This window comes from Xenopus laevis, chromosome 9_10L, assembly GCF_017654675.1.
Source record: "Xenopus laevis strain J_2021 chromosome 9_10L, Xenopus_laevis_v10.1, whole genome shotgun sequence".
NCBI lineage: Eukaryota > Metazoa > Chordata > Amphibia > Anura > Pipidae > Xenopus > Xenopus laevis.
In genome coordinates, this window is record NC_054387.1 from 38,789,555 (window position 1) to 38,813,707 (window position 24,153).

The following is a 24,153-nucleotide window of genomic DNA, read 5'->3' on the forward strand; positions in this document are numbered from 1 at the left end:
GATACAAGAAGAGATGTGGGTGTTAACAGGGAGGTGATGAATTCCAGCCATCACTATGTTATGTGTGAATTAAGGGGGGTTGGATTATATTTAGACAGAGATTCATTACATCTTGTGGCTGAGTCAAGAGAAGTTGGAGCAAAGATCTGATTTGACAAGTGCTGTCTGAGGCAAGCTGTCACTGGCAGGCAGCATGGGTGCGTGTGGCCTGCAGGATAGACAGGTATTGCTGTGGGCTGTACATTAGACTCTTCCCGAGATTAACACGACCATCGTTATGCAGAACCAGAAATGATGCATTCCTAATGCTTAATTAATAACAAGTAACATGTAAGCATGCTTAGCAATGTCAATTGTGTCATTTGATGTGCTGAGGCTCGTGTGTGACAATGTACCTGTATATAATTTCTTACTATCATTCTTGTGCATAGCCACACACTGCATTCTTCCTAGCATATAACACAATGTGCCTATATCTCCTGTCTTCCTCACTCTCCAGGAAATGGCCGCCAGGCCTCAGATGGCAGTTACTAGGCAACGGCCCATTTTTCTCCTCACCGTTGCCAAGGTGACGCCCTTTCAAGTGGCCTCCCATTAACCCCTTAGCGACTGTGGCAACTAAATTAGGCCCAAAAGCCTGTCTGGGCACATTCTCGTTGCAGCCACACCAACTATGACTTTAAAATAATATAATCAGATTGCAGTAAAATAAAGTAAGATGGGAGGTTAACATTAAATGGATAAGTTACTATAATTCATAGCAATGTGTCACTTTTATAACTAATTGAAGGCAACATAATACATTTTTTTTTTAATGCATTCACACTGGGGGTAGGCCATCCTTCTATATGCTGGAGTGCAAACGTGAACAGCAATCCACCCTGCTGAAAGATCTCGCTATCCCCAGTCAAGAGTAAGTGACTGAACTAGTGCTAGGGCTTGTACATACCACTGGGCTGGGTGGGCAGGGCTCTCAATGTGTAGTAGGGGTGCAGCACAGAATCCCGTGATGGAAAAGAGAAATTCTTATGTTGCAAAAGGGTGGGACCTGTGGAGGTGGGCAGAATTGGGTGCAATGGACATTTTTTCTATTGGAGTCCCATTTTACTTATAGAGAGGCCAACCACCCAGGGTCATCATCTCACCCTGCTATACCCACAGCCACAGTCCCTTCCCAGAGACTATTACCCCACTGCTACTATAGGCACCATCTCTGCCTACTATACCTGCTATCCCACAGTCACACTCCCTTCCCAGAGACTATTATCCCACTGTTACTATAGGTACCATCTCTCCCTACTATACCTGCTAAACCACAGTCGCAGTCCCTTCCCAGAGACTATTATCCCACTGCTACTATAGGCACCATCTCTCCCTGCTATACCTATACCCACAGCCACAGTCCCTTCCCAGAGACTATTACCCCACAGCTACTATAGGCACCATCTCTCCCTACTATACCTGCTATGATAGCAGGTATAGTAGGGAGAGATGGTGCCTATAGTAGCTGTGGGGTAATAGTCTCTGGGAAGGGACTGTGGCTGTGGGTATAGGTATAGCAGGGAGAGATGGTGCCTATAGTAGCAGTGGGATAATAGTCTCTGGGAAGGGACTGCGACTGTGGTTTAGCAGGTATAGTAGGGAGAGATGGTACCTATAGTAACAGTGGGATAATAGTCTCTGGGAAGGGAGTGTGACTGTGGGATAGCAGTGCTATCCCACAGTCACACTCCCTTCCCAGAGACTATTATTCCACTGTTACTATAGGCACCATCTCTCCCTGCTATACCTATACCCACAGCCACAGTCCCTTCCCAGAGACTATTACCCCACTGCTACTATAGGCACCATCTCTCCCTACTATACCTGCTATCCCACAGCCACACTCCCTTCCCAGAGACTATTATCCCACTGTTACTATAGGTACCATCTCTCCCTACTATACCTGCTAAACCACAGTCGCAGTCCCTTCCCAGAGACTATTATCCCACTGCTACTATAGGCACCATCTCTCTACAATAGCCAAAACAGTCAGCCCTGCTTGCAAAACATCTGTTTATTATCACAATGAGGAAGATGTGTATATGTAGCAACACTATCACTGTACAATATGCTGCAAGTCAAACTTCTGTCTTTAGCCTAGTCTGTCTCTTATGCTTGTTTACATGAGCTGAGATGACTGGCTCCGGAATCCTGCTGTGCAATGTGGTACCATAAAAATATACTTGGTCTCCTAAAATAGTTCGGCATCCGCCCTCCCTTTTTATTGTCCTCAGTAATAACTGGTGCAACTGTGTGCAAGCAGAGCAAAGGAACTGACTTAAGGGTGAACGCCACTCCCAGTTGTCACCACATTCACGTGCCCTGCTGACAGCAAGGAGAGTAAACTGTTGACATAATTATTTTGTCGCTCCCTGTGAAACAAAATATAGCACACGAGTCATAGCATCAGATGCTGCTGATTGATGCATTTCTACTAAAATGTGCATGGTATTTATAGCTACCTGCTTTCCTGTCTGTGAATCTGACTGGCTTATGCCATTGATTAAAGATTAGTATAAACATGCCCCCCCCAGATCCAGATACCCAGCTGTTAAAACCAATGAGTAGGGAAAATTGTCTGCTTAAAACAGATAGTGCTATGATGTCTGTTATTAGCAACAGGCAGACCAGTCTGTAGAAGGGTGGAACCATTAGACAATGCTCATTATTAGTATAATATAGATATTCATAATCAAAACATGGACATGGGATGTATAATCCGGACCTTGTTTGAATAAGCAGTATTCTAAATAGGGATAAGGGGTTTCTTGTGTGCATGCTGTTCCAACACACACGGGAAGCACGCTCTGGCTGGCAAATTAACCCCCCAGTGATGGGTCACAGACTGCCTTCCCCAATGGGGACCAGCATTGATATGATACATGCCCCGTCCTGCTCCTTCAGTGATGGTTTGGCTTTGCCCAGCCCTTCTGTAATGTCAATGAAGGAGGCTAGTTGGGTATGGATTTACAAACGTTGGAGGAGGAGCACGTCCATTAGGCACAATAGTCGACCCACACATCACTAGTTTGGGATCTATTATGCAGAAACCCCTTATTCCTTTTTTTTGAAAGCTATCATCTCAAAATAAAAATAAAATATGTATCTATATTCTACCTCCTTACAATCATAGGAGTCTAGTTGTCTCTAAAGCAGAAAATGAGGCATGATCAATGCCCCCCCTGAAGTCACATGTGGTCACTTGTATCTTGGGTATTGCGTATACTGTATAAGGGCAGTGAAGCCTTGCCAAGAAGACTCCCATTGTTAATATATGAGCTACATTTCTGAATTATAAAGTGAATAAAGTACACCCTCTTGTAAAATAGAAAAATATTATAAGTTACCGAGGAGTTCCATGTTTTTATACAGGTCATGGAACGCCGAGGTGACTTCTAATTTCCGCATATTTTGCAACAGGGTTTTTATTTATTATAATACACAAGTTTCAGTCAGTCATGTGACAGAAATGACATCACTAAGCTGTGATTATAACCAATGACATCACTAAGGATATTCAGTAATTTACAGGATATTCATGGCTCTTGTGTATTATATGACGGTAAAGTACAAGTGAAGTCTTGCCGACAATACTCCTGTTTTAGGAATCGTCACATCTCAGAAGGATTTCAACATAGATACAACAGTGACAGATCATAAGAATGTGTTATGTATGTGTAAAAGTAGTAATTGACATATGGCGCTGCGTAACCACAATGAATACGTCTATTCTCTGCCCATGAATGCACAGCGATGTCATGCGCGGGATGACAAAGATTTGACACTAAATTCACTTTCCAATGATGTGCCACAGTGATGAACAAGCCAGAACAAGCCTGGTTGTGTAATGTCACACAATAACTGCCCTCCATTGGGGAATACACTAGGTTACTGTGTGCAAAGATGCTGAGCAATCAGAACACGGCACGAAAGCAGTGATTTTTGAGTATCAGTACATAATAATAAACTCACAGCATCCCACCAGACCCAGTCTGCAGCTTATTGGCCTGCCAGACCAATATCAGGCTGAAAATTGGCCAGATATGAACTGGGCAGGTTTGAAAATCCAGTTAGATGAGAAGCGTATCTGCTAAGTCCTCGTCCAACAGGTCTCTCTAGGCCAGGGATCCCCAACCTTTAGAACCCGTGAGCAACATTCAGAAGGAAAAGGAGTTGGGGAGCAACACAAGCATGAAAAATGTTCTTGGGGTGCCAAATAAGTGCTGTGATTGGCCATTTGGTAGCCTCTATGTGGATTGTCAACCTACACTAAGGCTCTGTTTGGCAGTACAACTGGTTTTTATACAACCAAAACTTGCCTCCAAGCCTGGAATTCAAAAATAAGCTCCTGCTTTGAGGCCACTGAGAGCAACATCTAAGGGGTTGGAGAGCAACATGTTGCTCACGAGCTACTGGTTGGGGATAACTGCTCTAGGCCCATTTATAGAATGCGATAGTTGGCCATTCATCAGATCAGCCTAATTTGACTAAGAAATTTGTTCCCTGCATAACAGGAGATGACCCCACTTGATTGTCAGGGATCTGAAACCAGCTGAGATCCAATTGGACTCAGAGAAAGATAAATGATAAGGCAAAGCCCCAGTCCCTTGCCCCCCCAAATAAATACTTCTATGGCATAGCACAGGTTAAACACCCCCCCCATATGTCATGTATGGTACAGCACATGTTAAAATACCCACCATGGCAAGCGAGGACAGAGGCAGTTGCCCCATCCCTGTGTTTTTTTATAAATGTTACTCTATATGCAATAGACTTTTATTATGGTTGTGTTTTCCCAACACAAAGGGAAGTGTCATGTTTTGTGGGATGTTGGAATGGGCGTATACAGGGTACCACCCGACTGCATCATACATTACTAAGGGTTACATAATAGCAAGAGTTGCCGCACCCCGTGCCCTAACTCCTCAACTGCCTTGCACCATTAACTTATACTGAATAAGCAACTACAACTATCAAATCAGAAAATATTGGGTGAAAAGGAAAATGACACATTCTGTGGAGCTAATGGGTTAAGCAAAGCAGTGTTACACCCTACAGTCCCATCCCTTTTATATTTTAAAGAGACAGCATCATCTAAAAGGAATCTTTGCCATGAGTCAGAACGGCATCACTACACATACTCAGACTATGTTGTGTGTGTGTGAGTCTGTGTGTGTTGGTTATGCATTATTTGCATTAATTTCTGCACAGGCAGCATACTGCCCCATTGTATCTGACTCTCCATTCATTCATTCCCCTCTTCCTCCCCCTTTATCCTGTCTGGACCTTTTTAAGTGAATGCAAATGGGAAGGAGGTTAGAGAATGCGTGCGCTCTCGCTCGCTCAGTGAGCTTGTTGTACCTCGCACCATTTCCAGGAAATGATTGTAAGTCACAAACCCCAGCTTTACACAGCAGGACAAAGTATCAACGTATTGAGAGAGTAAAAATGGAAAAAAAAAGCAATACCTTCACGTCCAACCGGCTGTCCTGACTAATGAACACTGGGACAGATGTGGGACAGCTGCTTATGTGACAGTTTATGTACAGAAGGGTAAGGCTTTTATTGCTGGGTGGAATCATTTGTGCACATGTCAGCAAGGGTTGCACCCATTTATTAAATCCACATGCTGCACAGCTAATAAGCAATTAATTTAGATGCAGACTGCACTACAGTTTGCATAAAATGAATGACTAATTTAGCCGTTTAAAAAAGAGATCTCACGTGTACCCAGTATTACAGGAGGGGAATTGCAGCCCTAAAGTGAACTAGCCCATAGCAGCATCAAATTGGGGTGTACAAGGGCCGCAGGGTCCTCCAGATTTTTTTTCCTGGTGTCCCGCCAGTCCAGTCTAACCCTGACCCAGTTAAGGCTTTTTCTAGGCCAATTACGGTTCCTGTTTGTCTATCTGGGGATGCTGGGCCAACAACAGCTGCACCGACAAAAAACCAAACAGGGATTCACCGAATCCTGGATTTGGCTCAGAATTCTGCCAGAGTAAATTTTTTTTGCCTATGCAAATTAGGGCTCCGATCCTAAAAATAGGGATTCAGTGTATCCCTACCAGTGATCCCCAACCAGTTGCTCGTGAGCAAAATGTTGCTCTCAGACCCTTTGGATGTTGCTCCCAGTGGCCTCAACACAAGTGTTTACTTTTGAATTTCTGGCTTAAAGGCACGCATAAATTGCATAAAAACCATTTGTACTGCCAGCAGAGCCTCCCGTAGGCTACAAGTCCACATAGGGCTACCAGTAGTCAATCAAATCAAATATTTTGGCACCCCTAGGAATGATTATGTTGCTCTCCAACATTTTTTACATAGTAGTATGGCTAAAAAAAAAAAAGGTTGGGGTTCCCTACTCTAGGACCAAGTGTTTACCACTGCGCCTGCACCATGGGTGCAATTTCATGTGTTTTGCCACACAGTAATGCATGGGATTAAATAACTAATTATTCGCTGCTGTTCTGTCCCTGCAGGAAGGAGACTATGGCCAGGCAGAGAGAAATTGATCATATACTGGATCATATACTAGTCATAACACTAGTCTTATTACTAAAACATTTTAGATAAGAGCCGCGCTGGTTTCCATGAAAACCAATAACATGCATCTGAACTGATCAGTCACAGCATGTGGGGAGGAACAATCCTCTGCAATATGCACGTGTGTTGTGTCGTGACTAGTGGATTATGGTACATAAGTAAAAGATCAGAGTATCAATAGTGACTGTGGCTGAAGCTGGTGTAGGAGTGCAAATCTACAACTGAAGTATTTAAAGGAGAAGGAATAGCATTTAACAATTGGGGTGCCAAAAGTAAGGCACCCCAAGTGACTATTTTTACTTACCTGACACCCCAGGCTGGTGCTCTGATCAGCAGAAAACCGCACTGGCCCGGGGTTTTTCTAGTGAGCACCTCAGAGAGATCCTCTTCCTGCGTCATCGTTTTTCAAATTTCCGGGGCAGACCCACACGCAGTAGAGCGAAATATCTGCCTTTTTTGTTAAAGTCCGGCTTTCTGCTTTACTACACATGCGCAACTGCGAGAAGACCCGAAGAAGCAGGAAGAGGATCTCTCCATGTTGGTCGCTAGAAGAACCCTGGGCCGGTGCGGTTTTCTGCTGATAGGAGCGTCGGCCCGGGGTGTAAGGTAAATTAAAGTAGTCACTTGAGGGTGCCTAACTTTTGGCACCCTCAAGTGTAAAATGCTATTCCTTCTCCTTTAATGGGCATGTTTACGTTTCTAAGGGACAAAGCCTTTGTCACAATGGGGCTAATTTCTCAACTCCAGGTAAATTTGCATCAGGGCAATTGCTGATTTGCTTTTTGTCCGTCAGCTGTAGGGAGAACAGTGAAAGCAAAAATAAAAAATAAATTGTTTGCAAAACTGGGCATACAAAATTTGCCCAGTGAAGTGTGTGTGTGTGTGTGTGTATATATTTGTCCAATCGAAAAAAATGCATACACGTATGAACAGGGAGGGCCCATAGGTTTACCTGCCCATGCCCCTGTTTGGTTGCTATGTGTTACATGGGCCATAGGAAACTGACTTGTGACCTCCTGGCCACGCCCCTGATTGGTTGGTCTGGGTTACAGGGATTGCAGGAAATGATGGCAGGTTCTTATTAGTCACAAACTTGAGTAGAACAAAAGTGCAATAAATAGAATTATAATTATCATAATGTTATTGCAAATGCCTGTTCCTGGTATTGGTTTTAAGACTGCACCTTATGGGCCTTCAGACATCATTAGCATGCCTAAAGCCAGCCTGTCAATCCACAGCCACAGTATATGATGCCAACTACTGCCCAGGCAATACGTGGTGCATTACCAGTCGGCTTTGCTTAGTCCCACTAAACACAGCGTTGGAATCACAATCCCCTTCATGTGACTGATTAGAAAAACAGTGTGCTTTTTTTTTTTTTACGCCTATTCTAATTAGCATCCAATTATATCCATCCTCTTGCAGTGAATAAATATATAGGAAATGCAGAGCTTGTGCTACAGATTTATAAGAACAAGGACTGCAAATACACAAGGCTGATATCACGTTTATGGGATTTACTTGGCATTACATAGGCATTGCAAACAGAACTTTGCACACAAGCCTCATGGGATTGTGTGTGTGTGACTGTGTGTGCAGGGAGACGGGTGCCACACTAGTGTGTTGTTATGTCACTAGGGCAGCAGAGTCAGCCTACACAGTAACCATGGAAACAACCCCCCAGCCTCTCTCTATATCCCCAACAGCCATTCATTATCAGGACGCATACTCTGTTTGTATGATGTGGGAAGATAAATGCCACGGCTGTCATTCATTGGGTGCATCTAATCCGTTTATTAACTGGATATTCACATATCACACACACATATATGGGAGAAAGAATCCCTTATATGGCATAGAAAATGCCAGCTTGTAAGGAGACGCAGATTTGTGTCTATTTAAAGAGACATCATAAATTATAAATCAAGGTTTTCCTTTTTTTTTTTTATTTAGATATAGACAGAATTCATATTCTAGATATTTCATATTTTCTCCAGCTACATGGCAGCTCTCACACTTAAAATGCAGAGTGCTTTTGCTACAATTGATGCACACTTTATTGCCATGGTTTTTTTTTTTTAAAGGGAAACTTTTCCTACTTATAAACAGGATATGATGTGCCTTTAATAATAGATTCATATTGGCCTTGATCCAAATCAGGAATGTATTATGCATTTTTTCCACTCCTGGCCACAATACCAAATGTGGAGATTAGGTACAGCACACATATAGGGACATATTAATCCATCCATCATAAGCCAATACACAACGTGTTTCTAGGCAATAGCACAGGAAGGATGTGTTCTGAATGGGGGGCTGACAAGGGGGATAGATACCTGGAACAGCATCCCTGCAGATGTGGCAGGAACTGATAACTGTGAAGAAATGAGTTGGTTCCCCAACTATGACCTGTACACTCCATTCCGTCCTGGGTTCCTGACCATAAAGTATATGTATATATAGCATTATTTATATAGTGCTACTATTGTCACAATAAATGAACTGTAAAATCAAGGGAAACAAACAGGGCGATAAATAAAAATAAATATCCAAAGATTAAAAGGCACGTGTAAAGAGACACAAGCGTGAAGAGATCCTTGTCCCTAGAGCTTACAATCTAAACAGTATACAAATGTAAATAATCCTTAACCAGATACCACAACCTGACCTTATAAGCACCCCACATCTAATAAACATCTAGGGAGATCCATAGAGGGGTGGTTCGAAATCCAGTATCAAATATAATTTGGCACCACATCCAGAATATGAAGCCTAGTAATATTTCACTGAAGTCACCGTACACCCAGCTGTAGACAGATCCCATCAAATACGCTGCATTATACTGGCCGCATAGGCAATCTACAGTCAGATCACGACTGTGACTCTCATTCATGGGTTAAGTTATTGGCTACTGCAGCTGACCTGCGAAACGCCGGCTTCCCTCATGGCACCACAATGCTACTGAGATTGTGTGAAAAGAACGTTTGGCACTTGGCGGGACACACACTATCATTAGAAAACTTGAATCGCCCTGCCACAATCGAAGAGGGTGGCAGTGGGTGTGCCATAAGCTCAGAGATTCCCATTAAATATTTTGAGTTTGGCAATACAAAACGCCACGTGCCCAATAAGAAAAAAAACAAAAAAAAAACTTCAGGCATCTGCAGAGCATTGCATCAGCACCAAACCTGAATACGGCATCTCCCTCCCCAGGATCATACGGCATCCCCACTGAGCAGAACAATGCTGTTATATTGACTACCGGTAAACATGGCAGAGCATCAGAGCAAAGAAAGGAACAGATGCGAGCATTCCTGCAGGGCATCACACAGGCGTGCTACCTGCTTCCTAGCCGGCTATTCAAAGAGTTCAACTGGTAACAGGAAGACTGGCAGTGAGCCTGCAGAGAGAGATACAAACTCCCACGGAAATAACATAGTATCAAAGGAATAATCACAAGGGTAACTGAACCTGCAGAGCGCTATTCAGAAGGAGAAATATAGTTAGCGCCACTTACAACCAATATAGTATATAGTACTCATCCGCCGTATTGTGCCAGCAAAGTAACTCTGAAGGGTTATCAATGCCCAGACTCATTAATGACAGTGCCAACCCAAGCTCTATGCGCCTACATAGATGGGTGCCAGCTGGCAGCAGGGTGCACACCCATTCCATGCAGGACCGCAAAAAGCAAAGCCGCTCTGGGTCTGACCCTTGTTAACTCCTTGAATGCTAAAAGCTTGTGCCCATTTCATGGCATTATACTACCCCCACCTCCATCCAGTGATCACAGGCAGCCACAGCTTGTGATATCAGCAGCTCTCTCTCCAGATATAGATGTAAAATCACATCCCAAGAAAGGGATTGGTGGCACAAAGCCTGGTACCTCTTGCCAGCACTACACACAATCTACACGATTAAAGGGGACGTATTGCATCCCCCAGTATTAGATGCCCCTCTTCTTTAACTGTATAGTACCCCAGAAATAAAAAGAAATGGTTTAAATTTTGTTCTTACCTTGTGAAAATGTCAGTATATCAGAGCTGCAAAGAGATCCTTTCTGCTCAGTGTCTGGGCTGAAATGAGGACTGGGCGTGTCCTTTCATTCTCCCACAGGAAGTAGTCATGACAGGATCACGTTACCACAAAGAAAAAGGCTTTTTTTTTTCTTTTAGCTGTGACTGACTGTCAGCCCATGTCCCACCCCAGTCTCTCAGCTGCCAGCTTTATGCTAGCCTGTGTTCTTGCTCGTGGTGGCTAGCGGAGCTGCAGGTCGCCCTCAAATGTAAACTTCTATTGTGTCCTTTGTTCTCAACAGGGAACTGTATATTTGCAGTGCTTACCCTTACCTTGTCTGCTATGTTACTGGTTAGGCTAGTGACATAGCACCAGGTGGCCCCCTCCGTTATATTAGTAGCTGTGGCCAGTGTCGGACTGGGATGCCTGGGGCCGACCAGAAAACCTTAGACCGTTGGCCCACCAGAAAACCTTAACCCATGGTCCATAAAACCTTAGACCGTGGCCCACTTTCCAAACTATTACTCCTCCTCTTCTCACTCAACCTTTTTATTTTCCTAGTCTTTTATATCAACTTTCTATATTCTTCTAATATTTTTTCCCATGAAAAAATAGGGAATGACAATGAAATAGACCAAATGGTTAGAAGGAAGAGGCCCACTGACACCTGGGCCCACCAGGAGTTTTCCTGGTATCCAGGTGGGCCAGTCCAACACTGGCTGTGCCCTTTCTGCTGTCAGATAGCCATAACTCCCTTAAACCTAGAGCTGGCCATAGATGTGTAGATTTACCTTCATATCAGACGAACAATCGTTTGGTGCCATCTCCCGACCTGCTACTAACCATTCAGATCAAATAAAGTAGTAAAGAACAGATCAGACAATGTTCTGCCCCTGTCATACGAAAGTTATGTCCGACAAAAGTTGGTGATAGTCTCCTACTGATATCGGCAATACATGTAGAGATATTATCGGTAGCCGACAGAAAATTTCTAACCTGTTCAATCAACTGAATGACCGATCACCATCTCACGAAAAAAGTCGGGACTCTCCACACACGGCCCGGAAATTGTACGAAAACAGAAATTTGTACGATCAAATCTTTGCGTCTATGGTAATCACATCCAGAAGGCTACCTCCTTATGTCACTACTGTGACTAGGTGGCACTCCAGCTGCCACATAACAACTGCTTCCAGTCAAGGGTGCAAGTAATTCTGGAAAGGGTAGCCATACACAGACAGATTTTGTTGTGTGAAATGACTGATTTTAGCATGATCTGATAAAGTTGCCTACTTTTTGTTACACTGGGGTGCAACCGATTGTATTGTTACGACAAAGTTGTCCCAACAGTCAATTGGACAGGTTTAAACATTTTCATTGTGAGATGATGAAATCGTTCAGTGGATGGTAAATTAGATAATCACTGTTAATCTATTGTTCATTGCGCATGCCTTTTGCGGAAGTCAGACAGCCATCGGTTAATATATGTGAGCTCTTGCAGCCAACATGACACACAATACACAGATACAAACACAGTCTCCTTATATATTGCTTACCATGGATGGGTGAATCGTTTCTTTAAACAATTGTTAAAATGATTGGATCGCCAATTAAGGCTGGCCATATGTACGGAGATCCGCTCGTTTGGCAAGGTTGCCAGACAAGCGGATCTCTAACTGATATGCCCACCCTGAGGTGGGTGATATTAAGCTGATCCAATTGTGGGCCGTAGGGCCCAACGATCGGATCACAATTAGACGAATATGGGCGGTCAAAACGAACCAATTTGGTCCTCAATCTGACTTGTGGCCAGATATTGATCATGGAAGCCCAACAGAGGGCCCCATAAACTGCCCAATAAGTTGCAGACTTAATCTGCCGGCAGTTTATATATGTCTGTGTATGGGGACCTTTATAGTACTCTTGTATGGCCAGTTTAACAGCTGGTGGGTCACCAACAGATCTGTGGTACTGGATAATAAACGAGCGGATCTCTCCCCGATATGCCCACCTTGAGGTGGGCAATATCTGGCTGATCCGATCGTGGGTCCTAGGGCCCAACGATCGGATCCTAACGGTGGCTTTACGGGCGTTCGGAACGCGGAACCGCATCAACGAACAGATGCGGCCGCGATCCGACGGGATTTTTAGTCCCATCCGATCGAGATCTGGCTGACTTTCGGCCAGTTCTCGATCAGGGAAGCCCGTTGGGGGGCCCCATACACTGGCCAATAAGCTGCCGACTCGGTCTGTCGGCAGCTTTTATCGGCCTGTGTATGGCCACCTTAAGCCTCCCATGGCAGACTGTTATAGAAAAAGATGTGCAAATAAAGTGCTGGGAAAGACATCTAAGGTGATAAGGAGGTGCAATAGAGCATTCTGAGGAAAGGTGCAGCACCACTAACCTCCAATAATCAGCTTTCGCTTTCAAAACTAGCTACGGACAGCATTAATAAAAAAAAGCCATTTCAAAAATAGACTAATTTGGTTGATGGGGAAAAAAGCAAAACATATCAAAATACACCTCCTATACCCAGCCTTCGCAAACCTGGAATCACAAAGCACACCCAGGCCCGGATTTGTGGAAAAGTCACCTAGGCCTGGGCTTAGGGTGGCAGGATTTTAGTGGGGCGGCAGGCATGCTGCCCAACCAAACCCACATTGGTTCAAAAACACTGGGGTTGCGCTGGAGATACAATAATTTTTTAAATTTCCCATGCACCAATCCACATTGCTCCAGTCCAGAGGAGCCCACTGTATAAATCCGGCCCTGAGGACATCTCCAGTGGTACCCACCCTCTGAAAATGTTTTGGTTAGTTATCATTGATTTGAGTAGAGCCGATTTCTGCTTACATCATTCGCTCTCAATTTGTGGAACATTTTGCGCCGAAATCCTCCATGCACCTTCAGCACAAGGGAAATAGCGGGGCACTTGACTCTCCGCCTGCAGAGAGTTTGCATTCATAAAGTGTCATCTTACCCTAGCCTAAGGGAGGCTGCAGGCCAAAAATCTGCCACGTGTGGCACTGACCTTATACTCAAAGGGTTGGTTCACCTTCAAATAACTAGTTGTTTTCAGATAGATCACCAGAAATAATGACTTTTTTTCAATTACTGTCTACTTTCTATGTGTGACAGTTTTTCTAATATTGAAGGATAAAGTGTAATTTTTCACTTTCTGAAGCAGCTCTGGGAGGGGTGTCGCCGACCCTGTAAACTGTTCTAAATGGATACAATACATTTCTTATCTTTGTCTCTGCTGAGCAGAATCTCTGGGTTTCATTACAGGAAGCTGTTTTGATACAAAAGTTGCTAATACTCCAGAGATGCTGCTGAGAAATGTATCAACTAAATGTTGCAAAATTGTAACTGTTTCAAATCTGCACCTGAATTACTGAATGCTAAACTACATGCGATAAAACTGCCACTATCTTGTAAGTAGGCAATTCTACTAAAATTTGGTGAAGGACTCAGAAAACACCAATTTTGCTTCTATACACTTTGGGAAAGGAAGACCACTTTAAAGGGAAAACAACACATTTAAAACCCTTTCTGATTTTTATTTTTCATTTTTTTATTTTTTATACTTTTTCATCACAGGGTGTTCTAACAAATTGAAAATACTACACCATATTATGCCCCTGTTTTTTTGCTCTCTCCGTTTGCTTTAGGCGCTGTTCTACAAGAAAACATATATATTGTTTCAATTGGAATATATATATATTCTTTTCACTTTTTCCTGAAGTACTGAGCTGCCAGACTGAAACACCAGAGACACTAACATTAAACTTTAAACTTAGATTTTGGAAAAAAAAAAAAAAAAATAATGGAAAGAAATTGAAAAAAGTCTTTATTTCTGAGGAACAATCTAAAAACAACTGAATTGAGACAAGTGTTTTGAAGGTGAACAACCCCTTTAAAAGATAAGTAAAACTTAAAAATAAGTGAATATAGAATTAGTTAGGATGCTATTCTAAGTTCATTATTTTTTTAATTCCAAGATATTAAAGGATACATGTACTATTAACAGATTTGAAAAAAAATTCAATTTTTTTTCCTAACCAGAAGAACATCGGAGCAGCCCTCTTTCTTTTTCCTGACAATGTCCTTGACTTCTTGGTGGTCAGACTGGTCAGAAAATGACCAGCAGGTGGTGGTGTTGTAACAAAATTCATTCATGTTAACAATACATGTATCCTTTACTATCTTGTAATTAAAAAGGAAAGAAATAATGAATGTACATTGTAAAAGTGCTTAGAATAGCATTAATGTTACATTAATTTTTAGGTTTACTTATCCTTTAACAGAAGTTGTACTGTCTTGTGTACTGTTGACCATTTATTTCCCTTTAATGGTGGTGGCAGACGGGGAGATTAGTTGCCCAGGCCAGCAACGAATCTTCACTACTTCAGGCGACTAATCTCCCCGAAATGCCTTTCGTATTTTGATTAGTATTCTTGCTGGCCGGATGGCATATGAATTGATTCGGGTTTCTGAAGTTGCTCGAAGTTCCCTCGTGAGGCGAAGCGATTCATATGCCATCCCGACGGCTATTCATATTCTTGCCGGCGGGAAGGCATTTTGGCAGTAACGTAACTAGAGGGGGCGGGCCCTGGTGCGGGACGTGCAGCCGGGCCCCCCGCCCCCCTCCGTACACCCGGAACCACCCAGAATTCGCCAGAGTCTGTGGCGTGCAAGCTGCCGGGGGGGCCCTGAGGGGATGCGGGCCCTGGCCCAATCGCACCCCCTGCTAGTTACGCCACTGCATTTTGGGGAGATTAGTCGCCTGAAGTAGTGAAGATTTGTCATCCCACGTAGATCAGTCGTTTGGTCGATCAACCAGGTTAAAAGATTTTTGTCGGCTGCCGATGATTTCTCTGCGTGTATTGCCGATCGGACGATTTTCAGTGGAAGACTGTCACCAGCTTTGTCGGACATAACTTTCATACGATTGCTGTCAGGGGCAGAACATCGGCTGATCTGTTCTTTTACTACTTTATTTGATCTGAATGGTTAGTGACAGGTCGGGAGATGGGGAAGTTTGAGAATTCGAACGATCGGATCTTTGCTAGGGATGGGCAAATTTTTTGCCTTGTTTCGCTGCGAAAATGATGCCCATAGACTTGAATGGTGTCTTGCGTCCAAAAAAAAAATTAGTCACGCGACAAAATTCTTTTGACATTTCGCCTGCGCAAATTTTTGGTGAAGCGAAACGAGTCAAATTTACCCATCCCTAATCTTTGTGTCTATGGCCAGCTTTAGAGCAACCTTCTATTGGCGCAGTTTATTAGTTGTTTCTAAAGAGAACTCCCACTGAAGGGTCAATAGGCCTAGGTTAGAAGACCCATAACTTTCACCCTAAAAGTTGCCATAGACGTTACAATTTCCTGGAAAAGATCTTTCTTTCTCTTTGTTTATTTCAATACACACGTGTAGAGCTGAATCATCAGATATACAGGTAGAAACTAGGGATGCACCGAATCCACTATTTTGGATTCGGCTGAATCCATCTTGGAAGATTCAGCCGAATACCGAACCGAATCTGAATCCTAATTTGCGTATGCAAATTAGGGTCGGGAAAAGAAAAAGTGGGAAAAAATTGGTTTACTTCCTTGTTTTGTAACAAAAAGTCATGTGAAATCCTGCCCTCCCCACAATTTACATATGCAAATTAGGATTCGGATTTGGTTCGGCCAGGCACAAGGATTGGCCGAATCCGAACCCTGCTGAAAAAGGCCGAATCACGAACCGAATCCTTGATTCGGTGCATCCCTAGTAGAAATAATAGAATTCTACCTGTATCTGACGATTCAGCACTAACAGTGGTTGATGTTTGGGGGCCTTCAAAGGCGCCCTATCCAAATTTTCCGGCCAGGCCAATCGACGAGCCAACTGATATCCAAGTCTTCTGCCGATATCTGTTGGCTCGTCTCCCACCATACACGCAATGAATATCGTACAGAAATTTGTTTTGTATGATATTATCGGTGGGTCTATGGCCAACTTAAGGCTCTTGCAATGGCAGCTTTGTTGTGATGCTGCCAAGAATGCTGACATTGTTGCTTGAAAACGTGGCATTTTCAGAGGCAGGTTTTCAGGCAGTTGCTGTTGTGCATAATAGGGTTATAAGGGATCCCCAGCTTTAGCCACAGGTCAGAAGGGTTTAGGTACCAAGATGGGTCAATGGCCACAATACTTCCCTCTATATGCAGTTCTGTGCTATTCCCACTCACCACATCCCAGCCCTATCCAGTGACAAAGCCATGGTGGGCCCTGAAGCCCCTTCTCAATTCCTGACCTAGATATTACTGTGACGTTGCCCCCTGAACTACTGTAAATTACAGGCACCAAAGTGCCTGATACTGTCCCATGTCATTACCCTTTGGAGCACAGAGGTATTTGTCATTAGGTCACTTTGCATTTCAGTGAGGCAGTCTAAATACCAAATGGAATGACTGTACTATTGAACAGCGATAAGAACCCAGCGTTCAGCAGCAGGGATAGCTTTCAGTCACTCACATAGCCACATACATTATCATGTTGCAAAGCTTGTAATGTGACTGCATATGGTGAAAGACAAAAGATGCAGATGGAGGGTAAGCTGGTCATACACAGGCATATCAGGCAGGGGCGCTGCTGTTATGTGTCGAATTGAGAAGCTTGGCAGGCGCCAGCAGCCCGCAAATTACTAGGGGTGGCAAAGTCTCTCCTGGTTACTTCAAGAGGAACAATTCCATATTTTGACTTGTACTCTTGCATTAGTTATACGAAACCCGCCTCACCCTGCTTCAATGCTGTTAAGTTAAGCACAGAGTTTTGAAGAGCAGCAGCATGACTATGGCCGCTTCAGGGGGTCACCGGGGTCGGACACCCCTCCCATCAGGTACTCTCTCAGATCAGAACATTTAAACTGCCCTTTACAAACGAGACCATTGTCATCCGTAATCCTGCTGCAGAACACAGGGCAAGATTTGGGAACTACTATAATTGTGCTCCTGAGTAATAAAAGCAGAAGCCAGGACATACCAATTGCAGGGTAATTTTACATCTCAAAAACAGACACATAAATTGTTGTTTTGGGCGACAAAGTTAGAAAATCAATGTGGCAAAAGCTGTTCTGGAAAGCCAGCAGCAGGATATCAGGTTATGGGAAGACATATTAATAGAAAGTAGACAGAAGCGGTGGTAGCGTTCTGCTCAGTTGCCATCAAGAACGTTGTGTTCAGAAGATGTCATTTCCAGAAAGAAATTAATGGGACATAAACAATTCATTGAAGTGCTGCTATAACAGTGCAGAGAGGCTAAGGGAATGAAGAGTTAAGAGTATGTTGTACTTTGTATTCCCAGTGTCACCTCCCCTGCTCAGAATGGTCCCCATAGTGTTAGAATTTTCCTTTTCAGATCTTGTTTTGATCCTGTACATTTGTAGGTATTTCTGGAGGATAAACACATCTCTTCAAGCAGCTTATAATGTCTTTTTTTTTTTTTTTGCTCACCGTCACTTATCTGGGGGCATTATATATGCAATTATAGTGTTTTAGATATGACTAATTGCTACCTAGCTGACAGCTAATTGTGTTACCTGTATCTCCTTTTCCAGGTTTTGCAGTAAGTAGGGCAAGGTTCCTTTAAACAGAATCTAAAAATAGGATTAGCAACATAGCTTTGGTACAGTATGTAAAGGAATTACACATATGGTTGGGAAGTTGGGGTTTGGCTGATTCTGGCATCAGTGCCTAATCATTTGTGCTTTATGGGAAGTGGCCGACATGGAGATTTGTCACCCACGATTTTTTATGTGCAACAAATCTACCGAAAATGTGTCTCCATTGGAAATAACTGAAATCGCTGGAAAACCAACATATCGGCCGAAATCACCTCAGGCGGAAACTTCAGGCGATGTCGCAATATGTTGGTTTTACCGCCAGCGATTTTTAGTTGTTTCCAATGGAGACAAATTTTCTGGAGATTTGTCACTCGCAGTCGTGGATAAATAATCATGGTCAACAAACCACCCTGTTGGCCACTGCCCTAAAGGGGCAGTTTGGGTAGACTGATATGCAGTCCCATCATACTACAGTTGATCTGTGTTGACATATAATGTGATTTTTCTTGGCCGCTCTGAAAAAAAAGGAGGTTGATGTTTTTAATCCTTTTGACAGACTTAAAGTAAGTCTGATAAAGTACAAGGTTGGATTCCTGGAGACCTACGAAGTTCTGACCATTTGAGAGCACTATTTATAAAGTATTGCTATAATCTAGATAAGGAAGCTGAACTGATGGTTACGTTCATGGCTAACTTCTAACTTTACATCATGATATTAAATTGGGGTTCCAAAATGCCTCAATCAAAACTATTAAGGTATCATCAGAAAGTTATCAGATGCTAACCTGACTTTTACACAAATAGGATAGCTGATCCCCCCACCAGGACGGAGGAGAGGGGGTACGGTTATGCCAGGAAAAATCTGCATCTGAAGGGGAACCAGCTGCATCACGTAAGTTACACAAATTGCATAAAGTTATGGTAAAACTTACTAACTTCAACAAAAACTGATGTATGTGACCCCAAAGTTTATGATGGCTGCCCAGTCCTCCACAGTACTATTTATTGCTTTTCAGGGGCCTGATGATGAGATGGGCCCAACAGTGTCAAACTGGGGGGGGGGGGGGGGTCTGGGGCTGCCAGATCAGGGACCCGCTACCCCCTTCTCGCCTGCACATACCTTCTTATGGTGGCGCACAATCTTAGGAGGCCATGGGGAGCTTTTTGAATAGATGTGTTATTTCAATCACACTACTACTACTAAATCCCAATATAAACAGCTGATGTTACTCTAGAATAATCAGTTCATATAAACAGTTAATAAAATAATTCATGCTCTAATAACAAGTGAGAAAAAAGAGGTTATTCCATTTCTCTTGATCTACCCCTAGCATTATCTCACAAAACCACAAAATGAAGACATAATTATCAGTGAAGCCTTGCAAATCTTTCAGTCTGTCCCTTTAATCTTCTAGCAACTGCCTTGCCTATAGGTGTTTAAGAGAATATTATTGCTTAAGGCATTAATATTCACAGCAGTTTAGCTGTATTAGATATATCATTAACTATTGCCCTGGTCCTGTGTGTCCTGCATTACCATGGCCAGCCATTGTAATAACGCAAGAACAAAAATGTAACCAAGTGAGAGCGATTAGATCCTGTACAGACATGTTAAATGTTAAATTACGGGGGCCCAACATCTGCAACACTGCTGCCCCCTAGCTGATCTCTGTAGAGAGACAGTGAGCATGGCAGAAGAAGGTGGTTTCGCTGCAGAAGATCAGAGCACATTTGCTTATCAATACTTTTTTCCTACTTCTTGCTTACTAGTAGTCAGTAGGGTTGCGACCAGCCTTAATATATTTTATCTTTCTTCCCTATTAATAACAGTGGCATCAAGTATTGTTTTACAGGCCATAACGGTAAAATATCGGCCAGTCGTAACCTATTTAAAAATAATTTCTTATTGGTTGCTATGGGCAAATAAACTGGTTTTACTAAGCAGCCAGGTTAGTAAATCAGACCCAGAGAATTGTAAAATTTCTTTCCAGAACATTTGGCAGAAAATATAAAAGTGTATCTATAGGCAGTAGCTGTCTCAAGCAATCCATACAAAACTATGGCATAAGCCTCTAAACTCCCATGGACTAATTCCTAATGACAGACCTATAGCAATAAAAGTGGTTGGTGTCCCAATTCCTCACATTAAAATGTCCCAGGGGGCTTACATTTATGCTTTCAGCATTCTCTTCCCTGAATGCCATAAATATTGGCTGTAAAAATATCCTTGCAGGATACACTGCTACAGCTTTCATACGGGTCCATATTAAGACCCTGTCTGCTGTGTGAGAGAGAAGCCTGTGCATTCTCCTCATTTCATTTGATATTAAGGAGTAACCAGCTTTATCTGTTATTCAGGCACTTTCTAAAAATATCTGCAAAATTAGAACACTTGGAAAGAGGATCGTCTTCTGTCTGCAGTTGCTGTGCAGAATGTTTCCATATTATCAGACACTGCACCTCTGTTTTGTACTTTATATTTTACTAGTTATCCATAAAGATATGGGGCATTCCACACAGGGGGCCTTTATTTATATGTATATTTGTTGTTGTCTGTCAGAGCTGGGGTACTGGGGTTGATCCTGTCCAGGGTACTATCTGCCACCCTGGAAAAAGACAGGTAGATAGTCTTAGGGCCATGGCACCCCAATGGCTTCCTGCTTAAGGGAGGATTCCTAAAGCTAAAACTTTGCTCTTCTAAGAGTTTCATTGTAATCAGTCTGTCTTCTATATAGGCACCCAAGCAGGTGCAATTCTGGGTCTTGCTGATGCAGCCTCCCGAGCACCTTGAGCTCACAAATTTGGAGGTGAAGCAGGTTCCTCATTGCTATTGTAGAAAGCACGGTTACACTCTCTGTCCTCAAAGAGCTGAATTTCTGCTTCTATAACTGGAATTTTGTCTCTTAAAGTTACCAGGTGTGGCTTTTTGCTCTCTGGTAATGTGCTGGGCACTGCATCCCGAGGCAAAATTCTTTGAAAAAGTTTTCCCCCCAGCATACTGCCTGGTAATGTACCCCTTGTTTCCTTGATCAGCGCATGTGCACTGTCCTGGCAATACAGTGATCGGCATGAGTTGTGGTGACTGAGGGAGCCAAATCTAAATATAGTTCTGCAGAGATGTCAATCTGGAGGATCTGCGGCACATGTAGGGTACTGTCCAAAATTTTTTGCTGTGCTCCGTGTCGCCACTGGAATTGCCGTCACTTTGCTGATGCTAAATACAAATGCTCAACTCTCACCAATTATAAACGGTTCGAGATACAATGTATAAAAAAGTGGTTTTAGTCATCATGGTTCTAAATCCAGGGCAGGAATGTCACTGCAAATGTAGCCCTCATTGGCCTTCAGTCCTGACTTCTAGGCCCCCACAGTAATGTATAGGGCCCCTTAAACCATAGCTATGGTGATCTATTTTGCCCAAACTCTAGTGAAAGATTTTAACTTTTAATCAGCATCCCTCTCCCTATGACTATTTTTCCATATGGGAAATCGCTCTAGTGGCAAATGATGGGCTCTGTACAGTTTCCCTGAGCTCCGTCTCTTATTTAGTGATGAAGTTAAAGGGAATTGGCAAGGCGGTCTGGGCTCCTAGCAGCTTTGATAAGTGAAAGCAGCAGGCTCTCAAGAGAAATGCCTTTACACCTGTCTGGGAGGCCTCAAACCACAATTACAGGCTCCGGTTCTGAGCGGTGACCTGACGAGAGAATTTAATCACAGGCACAAATAACCTTCCGTATTTTTCAAAAATCTGATATATTCTACATGACTTCCATGCTCATACCTAATATATTGCACCGCTAGCTTGTTGCTTTGTGTCTGGTCACAGGCCCATTTAAGCTATGTGATGAGGGGAGCTGTATCACCATTTCAGGGGACCCTGCCAGCAAGGTAGAATGTGTACCCCTCTCTTAAAAATTCTCCTAGCAACCAAGAGACATATTGTATATCGTGAAAAGGAGGATTAAAAACGAGAGGCACCATTCTGTCTGCGCCATTTTAAATACAGACACGGTTATTTTGCTGCTGGATTTCAAGTATCAATCTTAATGGTAATCTACTGACAAGTTAGTCCATGATCATGCCAGTTTGGCAATGCTTACGAATGATCAAGAAAAAAACCTAAGCAGTCATCCAGTTATTTTCCATTCCAAGTATATAACTTATTGGGTGAATGCTACGTTATGGGGCACATTTATCAAGGGTCGAATTTCGAATTCATGTGAGTTTTTTTTTAAACTCCCTTAAATTCAATTGAATTCGAAATCCAACTTCGGGAAATGTATTTAAAAAATCGAATTGTTAAAACTCGGTATAATTTTACTGATCCGAAAACTTTAATCCAATTCGATTTGAATTAAAAAAACTTGATTAGAATTTTTTCTCCAAAAAGAATTGGATGTCAGGAAGGCTACAAACATCACCAAATTGATCCCTGGACCCTGGACCCATTAACTTATACAGTAATTAGGTGGCGAATAGTCTAATTCAAGTTCTTCAGGGCCAGAATTCAAGTTTTCAATTCGACCCTTAATAAATCTGCCCCTATATATCTGTATTAGCAGAGGAGCTTTAATCAAGAAGTAGGAAGGGCTAGATACTGCTTTTGGACTTAAAATATTTACAATCCACATACCTGTCCATGAAAAGGGTAGACCTGTTCTGTGCACAATAGCAATATTTTATTACATCTGCTTCGGGAAGGAGTATGTAGTATGTTGGAGACTCTAGGGGGCACATTTACTAAGTTCGAGTGAAGGATTAGAATAAAAAATACTTCGAATTTCAAAGTTTTTTTTTTGGCTACTCCGACCATCGAATTGGCTACTTCGACTACGACTTCAAATCGAACGATTCGAAATAAAAAACATTCGACTATTCGACCATTCGATAGTCGAAGTACTGTCTCTTTAAAAAAAACTTCGCCCACCTACTTCGCCACCTAAAACCTACCGAGCACCAATGTTAGCCTATGGGGAAGGTCCATGTGAAACGATACATTCATAGATTATTATTATCAACCAATAATAATGGCAGTTGTTTGGGCTTAGCATTCATGGCAGAATTCAGCACTCTGTACAAGTAATCAATATGACTCTAAAGAGAAACATTAAACGTTCTGACAGCGAACACACAGAAATATGCTTTAAGGTACTGGGTTGTTAATAGTTAGACATGGCAGAAAGAGAATATCCACAGAAAATGAATAGTGACACAGAAACAAACCTTCCCCTTGTACAAAGGAAACATCCCAATATATACAGTAAAAGACTCCACTGGTCAATAATTCAGCAGCACGCTATCATTTTTTATTAGAGACACTGATCCCTTGTCAACCACACACACACTACATTTATAAACGCTATTGAGAAAAGATAATATAAGGAATAACACCAGTTACCAGTGACAACACCACAACTGAATAGGTTTCCCAGAGACTATTATGACCAGATTTCTTACAGCTCAGAGCTGGGGTGGTTCTTTTTGGGGTTTGCCAAAGATATAAACACCTATGATCACTCATTCTACATGGCCATCCACAATCCTGTCCCTCCTCTTCTCACTCTGGCAGGCAGTGCCATATTTGCCATATAGGTACTTAAGCGTCTATGCCAGGGGTCAGGGCCGGGCACCCTAGGCAACCTGGCCCTCCCACCATGTGCGCCTAACAGAGAGAGAGTAGACGGAGGGAAGGGAAATCAACAGAGAGGAGGGAGGGGGGCCCGCTTATAAGTTTAAAAAAAAATTGGTGGTCAGGGCCCTCCTACAAGTTAGAAAAAATAATTGGTGACCAGGGCCCCCCTATAAGTTAAAAAAAAACATTGGCGCCAGGGCCCCCCTTACAAGTAAAAAAAAAAATGGGGCCCCAAAGAATATTTTTTAAAAAAACATTGGTGGCAGGGGCCTATAGAATATTAAAATAATACATTGGTTGTCAGGGGATTAA

General features: G+C 42.8%; 1 protein-coding gene across 4 annotated transcripts in view; it reads right to left on the reverse strand.

Annotated features, from left to right (window-relative positions):
- Nucleotides 1-24,153, reverse strand: part of LOC108704606 (disks large-associated protein 4-like) — a 95,610-nt gene that overhangs the window by 21,644 nt on the left and 49,813 nt on the right. For 2 of the 4 annotated variants that reach the window (XM_018241233.2, XM_018241232.2), the window contains exon 1: nucleotides 10,603-10,742. The exons of the other annotated variants lie outside the window; for them this stretch is intronic. The gene's annotated coding sequence lies outside the window, so the exon portion shown is untranslated. Of the gene's footprint in view, nucleotides 1-10,602; nucleotides 10,743-24,153 lie in introns of those variants that run through there. 4 annotated transcript variants of the gene reach the window in all.